Raw genomic sequence first — 10,080 nt, forward strand, 5'->3', positions numbered from 1 at the left:
GGTTAAAGACTAATGTCTGAAATATACAGAAAACACTGAGGTTAATAGCACCCATGGTGGTAACATATAGACACAAGCTCAAAAATACAGCAGGTTCTTTTGTATGTCAGCAAAACTATGAAGGATATTCCAGCCCTAATATTTATAGCCCATGCTTAAAATAGGATATTTCCAAAGACATTAATTTTCGAAAAAACACTAAAGACCCCCCCACAATTTCACCACAGTTTACTTCTTCCTATTCTCTTTTACTCTCCCCCACACAGCTGCTTGTTATTCTAGTATACAAATAGGTCTCCATATTTGTACAATTCATTCTAATTGCACAATTGTATTCATTTTTCTATCCATATGAGATATTCTACTTACCATACATCTGACATGATCATAGGAGTCTCAATTCCTCAGGAAGTGTTCCCTACCCATCCCAAGTTGTAGTTATTTTTCCCTTTCCTGAATCCTCACAACACTATTATTAATATTATTCACCTGGGACTGTGCCTAAATGAGTTTTGTGATGGTTGTGGCTTATGTTCCCCTTCCTAGAAAGGTACACCCCTTGCAGATAGAGACTCTTTCTAAAGCATGTTGGTCATTGCACACAGAAGGCATCAATATATAATAGTGAATGGAATTGTCTTTTCACTTTAAAATTATGTTCCTTGACCCTATCACCAAAATAACCATCAACAGGCAAAATAAAGTAGATCCTCATGATATATTATCCAGGGCTTTCACTGCAAGACAAAGTATAGGTAAAGAAAATACAAATCAGTCAAGTAAATCCTCAGGAACTGGTTCATATCAGGGTAGCAGTAAAGATTAGGCAGACACAGAAACAATACCAGTAATAACACATAATTACATCCATTAAGCCACATCTGGAACATCATGTTTTCATGGAATTTTTGCTAACTTAGAAGAAAAGTGAATATAAACTGCTTATCTAGCAAGCTTAGGATCTGGGAAACAAGGTATAGCTGACATGAACAGGTTACTTGGTTTATCCTGAAAAACTAATGTTTTTCAAGATTCAATAAGGTTAAAATACTTAGAAGGTTAAAGCTTTCTAAGATATGGAAGACTTCCAGCTAAGAAAGATACAGAGGAAAAATAGGAAATCATTATTAAGTTAAAATAGATAATGAGGCTGGATGTGGTGGCTCATGCCTATAATCCTAGCACTTTGGGAGGTTGAGGTGGATGGATCACGAGTTCGAGGTGGGTGGTCAGGAGTTCGAGATCAGCCTGGTCAACATGGTGAACTCCCATCTTTACTGAAAATAGAAAAATTAGCTGGTGTGGTGGCACGCGCCTGTAATCCCAGCTACTCGGGAGGTTGAGGCAGGAGAATCATTTGAACCCAGGGGGCAGAGATTGCAGTGAGCCGTGAGCCGAGATCACGCCACTTCACTCCAGCCTGGGTGAAAGAACGAAACTCCATTTAAAAAAAAAAAATAAGGCCGGGCGCGGTGGCTCAAGCCTGTAATCCCAGCACTTTGGGAGGCCGAGACGGGCGGATCACGAGGTCAGGAGATCGAGACCATCCTGGGTAACACAGTGAAACCCCGTCTCTACTAAAAATACAAAAACTTAGCCGGGCGAGGTGGCAGGCGCCTGTAGTCCCAGCTACTCGGGAGGCTGAGGCAGGAGAATGGCGTGAACCCGGGAGGCGGAGCTTGCAGTGAGCTGAGATCCGGCCACTGCACTCCAGCCTGGGTGACAGAGCGAGACTCCGTCTCAAAAAAAAAAAAAAAAAAAAAAATAGATAATGAAACAATTCTCCCCTTCCATAATTCATTCATTCAGTAATATTTGCTAATACCTTGCTATTGGCTGGGCACAGTGGCTCACGCCTGTAATCCCAACACTTTGGGAGGCTGAGGCGGGCAGATCACAAGGTCAGGAGATTGAAACCAGCCTGGTCAACATAGTGAAACCCCGTCTTTACTAAAAGTACCAAAATTAGCCAGGCACGGTGCTGTGTGCCTATAATCCCAGCTACTCAGGAGGCTGAAGCAGAATTGCTTGAACCTGGGAGGCAGAGGTTGCACTGAGCCAAGATCCTGCCACTGTACTCCAGTCTGGGTGATAGAGCAAGACTCCATCTCAAAAAAAATAAATAAAAATAAAATAAAATAAAATAAATCAAACCTTGCTATCACCTAGGCATTGTGCTAGATGCCAGGAATTCAATAACAAGCTATATTTGGTCCCAGACCTCACAGCACTTGATCACTAAGGACTCCCACTAACCTATAAAATGAATCAAGACTGATAATACAAAAATGAATATCAACCAAAAAAAATGAGAGAAAAACCTGGAATCCTTAGATTTTTTTCCAACTTATCTCCAAACACAACAATTGATTCCAGATGGAACAAAACATTAACTGTAAAAACGTATTAAAATAAATTATAAAAGAATATGTTGTTTAATCTTGAAGTAGAGGGCTTTTTAAGCACATCAGTGCCAGAAATTATAATTAGAAAAAAATACAGATTCTAGCTGGGCATGGTGGCTCACTCCTGTAATCCCAGAACTTTGGGAGGTAGAGGCGGGAGGACTGCTTGAGCCCAGGAGTTGCAGACCAGGCTGGGAAATATAGTGAGGCCCCTATCTCTACAAAAAATAAATGTAAAAAGTTGGCCAGGCATGATGGTGAGTGCCTGTAGTCCTAGCTACTAGGGAGGCTGACATGGGAGGATCACTTGAGCCCAGGGGTTTGAAGCTGCAGTGAGCCATAATGGCACTACTGCACTCTGGCCTGGGTGACAGAGTGAGACCCTTAGAAAGGAAGGAAAGAAGGAAAGAAGGAAGGAAGGAAGGAAGGAAGGAAGGAAGGAAGGAAGGAAGGAAAGAAGGAAGGAAGGAAGGAAGGAGGGAGGGAAGGAAAGAAAGAAAGAAAGAGAGAGAGAGAGAGAGAAAGAAAGAAAGAAAGAAAGAAAGAAAGAAAGAAAGAAAGAAAGAAAGAAAGAAAGAAAGAAAGAAAGAAAGAAAGAAAGAAAGAAAGAAAGAAAGAAAGAAAGAAAGAAAAGATACAGATTCTACCAGCAAAACTGAACGGCAAAGGTGGAGATGTCCAGAAGGCATCTGGGTCTAGAGAACAACAACAACAAAAATGGTACAAACAGGAGATAAACATTAATGAATTATCATTGAATAGGTAGAGAGGATCACCCAGAGACAAAAAGAAAAAGTGAGACAATGACAGAACCCTGAGACTAACATAGGGGAAGAAAGAGTCTACAAATAAATATGAGAAATGGCCAAGGAGAGAGAGGAGGAAAACCATGAGGGTGTTGTCTCTGAAACCAAAGCCCAAAGCCAGAGTTTCAAGAAGGGGGATAGTTGACAACGCCAAATACACACACACACACACACACACACACACCACTATATAAATAAATTTAATTTAATGGTGATATACCACGCTCAGGGATTGAAAATTGCAATATAGGTAAAGATGTCAATTCTCCCCAAATTAATCCAAAGATTCAGTGTGGAATTGCAAATCACTCAGTAAAATAAAACTCTGTAAATGTACATATATATGTACGCATGTGTATGTGAGATATATATGTATGTGATTTTATTGAGCATGGAGAAAAAAATGCAGAAGGATACACACCAGGAATTTAATGTAGGTTACCTGAGGTCTGTTGAAGGTGATGAGAGTGGTTGGGAAGTTAAGGTGGAAAAAAGAGAGGCAAGAAAGAGAAAGGAAAGGAAAAAAGACTTCTAAGAAAGCATGAGTGATTTTTATCAAAAGTGTAGGTTTATGTACATTTTTACCTGTATGTACATATATAAAGAATTTTTTAATGAAATTGAAAAAGTGATAGATACCTCTCAGAATTTGGAAGAGGTATTAATGAGACTTTTATAATTTACTCTATATAGTTGTGAATTGTTTGAAATTCAAAAATTAAGAATGCAGTCATTTATATTACTTGCAAATAAAAATTAGATATTAAAATGAGGACTCAGACCTCATTAACCAAAAGCAATAACTTACTAAATTCTATCCTGTCTTAGAGTTTTGGTCTTTTCCCATAATTATTCCCTTAAAACTTTCTCGTCATTATTCTTTATTTTAAAAAGAGATTTCCTCTGCAGGTAGAGATCTGGAAAAAAAAAATAAATAAAGGATTCCTTTAGCACTTAAAAAAAACCTATAGCTTCTATTTTATATAAAAACCCTGAGATGGGAAAGCTAACTCGTGTCAATCTTACTCCTATTTGGCAGTACTAAACTATATAATACTGCTTTTTGCCACTCTCTCTTTAAAATGTGGAAATTATTATTTTTAAATAGCAAGGAAAACTGAGCTTAGCCTACATCAAAAACAAAAATACAATCTTACATACTAGAATACAAGACATTTTGTCCTTTAGACAACTAGTCTGTTTTCTAAAAATAACTACTTTTTACCATTAAATGAATGTGGGTCTTAGAACTATTACTGAATTTTCTTTTATTATCAAATACAAATCCAGCATATCCTATGTAAAAAGCTGATGGCACTTTTCTGCATATTATTTCAGATCTTGTCTTTCTATCTCCACAAGGATTTTCTATATATTTCTCATAAACAAGAAACTCCACATATTTACTACTTACCTTATGGGTGAACAAAAAAATCACGATTGGGTTCGCAGAACCTTAAAGTTGCACCGTGTGTGGCTCATTAGTGGAAAAATTGCTGCTGGTTGCAGATATAAAGGCTCTGATCAGGTGGCTGTGGGGCCCTAATCCAGAATGAGCACAGTTATTTTGATCAATGGAGTTTAACCTAGTCCTCCCCCAAGGTTCAAAATGTCCTCTGGTGCTTTGCAATTTTCTTACAGTATTTTTTTCTAATTGATATCAAGCTGGGACCTCTCCTGGTATATCATATTTGGAAATGAAACGTGAAACAAATGAGAATTTTCCTTTTGCGTTGGTGAATACACACAGTGATTTATGTTTGGGTGCATTTCTCTCAGTCTGTTGATTGTTCTAGGAATCGATGCTCGTAGATCAATGAGTCATGTCCGATTTCATAAACAAGTGCCTGGGGTGAGTCTGGCCTCATAAATGCGGACAAATAATAATGGAGTGGCAATCAAACCTAAAGTCTTATTGCAAATCATGACATGCTAAAAGAAGAAACATCTCAAAAAGAGAATAAACATTTTTAGGGTCGGGTGTGATGGTTCATGCCTATAATATCAGCACTTTGGGAGGCCAAGGCAGAAAGATTGCTTGAGGCCAGGAGTTGGAGACCAGCCTGAGTAACATAGTGAGACCCCCGTCGTTACCAAAAAAAAAAAAAAAAAAAAAATTAACAAGGTATTGTGGTGCATGCCTGTAGTCTTAGCTACTCAGGAGGCTGAGGAGGGAAGATAACGTTAACCCAGGAGTTCAAGGAGGCTGCAGTGCTATGATTGCACCACCGCATTCCAGCCTTGGTGACAGAGCAAGACTCTGTCTCAAAAAAAAAAAAAAAAAAAAAAAAAAAAAAAAAAAGAGAGAGAGAGAGAGAAAGAAAAGAAAAAGAAAGAAAAGAAAAGAAGAAGGCCAGCACTTGGTGGCTCATGCCTGTAATTCCATCACTTTGGGAGGCCTCAAGCAGATCGCTTGAGCCCAGGAGTTCGAGACTAGCCTGAACAACATTGCAAAACCCCATCTCTACAAAACAATACAAAATTAGCTGGGCATGGTGGTGTGCACCTGTAGTTCCAGCTACTCGGGAGGCTGAGGTGGAAGGATAGCTTGAACCCAGGAGGTGGAGGCTGCAGTGAGCCCAGATCGCGACACTGCACTCCAACCTGGGCAACAGAGCAAGACTCCGTCTCAAAAAAAAAGAAAAGAAAAAAAGAAAAAGAAAAAAAAATAAACCTCTCCTCCTCTTCTTCTTCTTCTTCTAAAGAAAAAAAAAAACCTCCTCTCCTCCTCTCTCCTCCTCCTCCTCCTCCTCCTCCTCCTCCTCCTTCTTCTTCTTCCTCCTCCTCCTCCTCTTCCTCTTCCTCTTCCTTTTCTTCCCCCTTCCCCGGCCCCTCTCCCTCTCCCTCCTTCTCTTCCTCCTCCTTGGAAAAGGAGGTTTCCGAGAGGTGGTGCCGCCTCAGCGCTGCACAGCCTGCTCTCCAGTTGCAGCCACCCACGTGGTCAAGCGCTACAGGCCCCACCTTCCAGGATGGCTAGCGGCCGCCTGCCTCCCAGGCCCCAGCACAGGACACACGGGGTGCGAGGGCACACAGGGTGCGAGGGCACACGGGATGCGAGGGCACACAGCAGCCAGGCCTTTCACTGGGCCGCGAGCTGCCTCGAGGTGAACAGGTCCGTGGGGGCGGGAGGGTGTGCAGACATCCGGAGGCTGAGGGCCGCCCCTCAGAAGCTGGTGTTCATTGGGACTGGCTGTTGGCCGGAGTCGCTCCCCCGGCTCCCTTCTCCGGGAGGGATTTCACGTGGATCTGGTTGCGCAGCACAGCGACCCTCACCATCCGGCCTTGGGCGCTGTGCTGAAACTACAGCGATTCGCAGAGACTTCTCGAAGGTGGTGCTTGCGCTGATCCACATCCTCCCGGATTTGCTGCCTCAGCTCACCCTCCTGCGCTGCCACCGCTGGGCTGAGGGCGTGGCCATCCTGTGTGTGTTGAGGGCGCAGTTGCGAATCTAGGCGTACAGGGTCCTGACGGTGGGGAGCTGGGGGAGTGGGGGTGGGGGAGGTACACATGTCCGAGAGCAGGTTGTCCTACATTTCCTCCTTTTTTGTTTTTTTGGAGACAGAGTCTCGCTTTGTCTCCCAGGCTGGAATGCCGCGGGGCGATCTCGGCTGACTGCAACCTCTGCCTCCCAGGCTCAGGCAATTTTCCCTCGGCCTCCCGAGTAGCTGGGATTACAGGCGGGCACCACCACAACCGGCTACTTTTTGTATTTTTTAGTAGAGACGGGATTTTGCCATGTTGACCCAACTGGTCTCAAACTTCTGGCCTCAAGACTCAAGGTGGCCACATCGTCCAGCATCTTCAGACACGAGGCACACTTGGACTCGTGGAATTTGAAGACGAGGTCTCCAACCTGCGGCTCTAACTCCAAGAACAACTTGAAGGAGCTGCTGGAGATGAGGTGGCGCTGCAGCTCCTGCTGGTCGAAGGTGGCCAAGGCGCACAGGCCCCCAAAGACGGCCTCGTTGCTGGGGGACAGCAGCTCGGAGACGTCACAGTGATCAAACCGAGCCAGCAGGAAGCATTTGGCAGCCTTCTTGTACTTCCTCACGGCCAGCTCCGCCAAGCCTGCTGCGCATGGGAGTTCGGTGAGGACCGCCTGCGCCTGGTTGGTTGCCCCGCTGTCCTCACTACTCGGCAATCTGCAGGATGGACTCGGCCTTGCAGACGCGGCTCAGCACGTAAGGCCAATGTTGCAAGTAGACGCTGACCTTGAAGACATTGAGGACATGTTGATGGCGTGCTTGGCGCTGCTGCAGTAGCCTCAGGCCGTGAGTGACACTTGAGGGCATTGCTGAATCATCGTGGCCACGCCTGCTGCGCTCCTTGGTGGAGGTGCCCTTGTAGTTCTTCAGGTCTGCGTCCGGCTTCTCCAGCTTCAGCAGGGCCTCCTTCTGAGTGGCCTCCACCCAGGCCGTGTCCAGGGGCAGGGGCTCCACGCCACTTTCGGGGATGGCGTCAGGTGAGTTCCGCAGATTCCTGGTGGCCTCCAAGAGCTTCCGGTGGACCTCTTCGTACAGGTCCACGTTAAAGATTATCTGCAGGAAGGAGAGTGCCATCTTCAGGGCCTCTGCCCGCAGCAAGGGGCAATAGTCAGCCAGCAATAAACTGCAGCGGCTCGGTGCGCATCCGGCAGCTGCAGCTGCCAACGCACTGCTCCAGTTCCAGGGTGGGGTCCACCAAGTAGTTGACGTCGGGTGCATTCTGCAGGTCCTCCGGGGGATCCTTGTCGACTTGCATGGGCACCACGGCCGCCTCTTTAGAGCAGCGTACAGGACGACAAGCTGGCCCTCAAGATTAAGTTCCTGGCCGTGCGGGGCAGGAGGTCACACCTACAGCAAATTTTATTGTGTGTGTGTATGTTTTTAATGAAGTGGAGTCTTCCTCTGTCACTCAGGCTGGGGTGCAGTGGCGCTCACTGCAACCTCTGCCTCCCGGGTTCAAGCGATTATCCTGCCTCAGCCTCCTGAGTAGCTGGGATTACAAGCATGCGCCACCACGCCCGGCTAATTTTTGTATTTTTAGTAGAGACGGGGTTTCACCATGTTGGCCAGACTGCTCTCGAACTCCTGGCCTCAAGTGATGTGCCCTTCTCAGCCTCCCAAAATGCTGGGATTACAGCCATGAGCCACCGCGCGGAGCCCCTACTGCAAATTAAGCACCTGAACCATCAGCGGCATCTTGCACCTGCCCCGCCACAGCATGCCGTCCATTTCTGTGCCAATACTCTATTATTATTATTATTATTATTATTTTAAAGATAGGGTCTTGCTCTGTTGCCCAAGCTGGACTCCAACTCCTGGGCTCAAGTGATCCTCTTACCTCAGCCTCCTGAGTAGCTGGGACTACAGGTGTGTGTCACCATTCTTGTTGTAGCAATACTCTATTAGGTCAAAACAAACGACTCAAGAAAGTATTTTTCTTTTTAAATAGAGAATCCGGAAGCCAATAGTAACCTTAGAAACCTAGGTCTGATTTTTTAGAGAAAGAATGAGAATTCCAGAGAGGTCAAACGACTTGCCCAATGCTGATAGACCAGGTCTCCAAACTCTCAGTGTGCAGCATCTTTCACTAATCACATCTCAAGCATACAATCTTCTTGCCATCTTAGAGGTGTTGACTGCAAGGGCATCACTAGAATCCAATGAGGGTTTCAGATCACGGCTCTGAGGCACATTTCTAAGCTTGCTCTTTTCCATATAAAATGTAGAAGTGCTTAAAATTACTGATAGTTCATCGTTATCATCTGCCTATTCTATTTTTGGTCATTTAGTTTTTAAAAAAGGATGATAATGAAAGGTAGACAGGTGACATTAAACTTTCACTAGCCTGGCACATCAGCCCAAAGTACAAATTATCTGTCAGAATTAACTAGAGGTAAAAACATATGCTGTATTAATAACTGTATTTGTACAGTATTAGGTAAAAAGTCACCTGAAAAGTAACAGATGTAATATTTTGAATGCATTTATCAGAGTCAGAATATTAAACATCGATAAGCAAAGGATGCATGTGTAATCTCTCAGAGAACAATAAAGTTAAGAGAGGTAAAATTGAATTAAAAGTAGTCAACCTAAAAGAAATTAAAGAAGAGGAGAGGAATTAACACAGAGGAGATAGGACATAATAGAGGAAAGAGTTGGATGGAAGATTTAAATTCCCCCACAGAAAAACAATACTTCATCCTTAGGACAATTGCAGAGATTAGTGCCTCCATTAAAGTCTTGAAAGGGGCCAAGCACAGTGGCCCCTTTCAAAGGGCCAGCACTTTGGAAGGCTGAGTCGGGTGGATCACTCGAGGCCAGGAGTTCGAGACGAGCCTGGGCAACATGGTGAAACCCATCTCTACTAAAAATACAAAACATAGCCACATGTGGTGGCACATACCTGTAATTCCAGCTACTTGGGTTGGCTGAGACACGAAAATTGCTTGAACCCGGGAAGCAGAGGTTGCAGTGAGCCAAGGTCACACCATTGCACTCCAGCCTGGGGCCTGGGCAAGAGTGAGACCCTGTCTCAAAAAAAAAAGACACTAAAGGTGCAGCATGGTACTACCTATCTCATCTTTTGTACAGAAAAAGAATAATAGATCTTAGAAAATTATCACCTTAATCATGCACTGACTCCAATTGCAGTTACTGCTCCAGATGTGGTATCTTTAATGGAAGAAATCTAATTAGTCTTGTTACACAATATGCAGCCATTCACATGGCAAATACTTTTTCTCTATATCGATTTGCAAATATTAACAGAAGTCATTTGCCTTAAAAAAGAACAAAGTGAATGAACTGTCTTAACATAAATTTCAAAAATATTCTTAGTGACTGGGCACAGTAGCTCACACCTGTAATCCCAGCAATTTGGGAGGC

The 10,080-nt window shown here is 44.1% G+C and overlaps 1 pseudogene; it reads right to left on the reverse strand.

The window, feature by feature from the left end:
* Positions 1 to 6,143: 6,143 nt before the first annotated feature.
* On the reverse strand, positions 6,144 to 8,079 carry LOC105496799 (COP9 signalosome complex subunit 1-like; annotated as a pseudogene).
* Positions 8,080 to 10,080: the final 2,001 nt, after the last annotated feature.

The sequence above is a fragment of the Macaca nemestrina genome, chromosome 5 (assembly GCF_043159975.1).
Source record: "Macaca nemestrina isolate mMacNem1 chromosome 5, mMacNem.hap1, whole genome shotgun sequence".
In the NCBI taxonomy this organism is placed as follows: domain Eukaryota; kingdom Metazoa; phylum Chordata; class Mammalia; order Primates; family Cercopithecidae; genus Macaca; species Macaca nemestrina.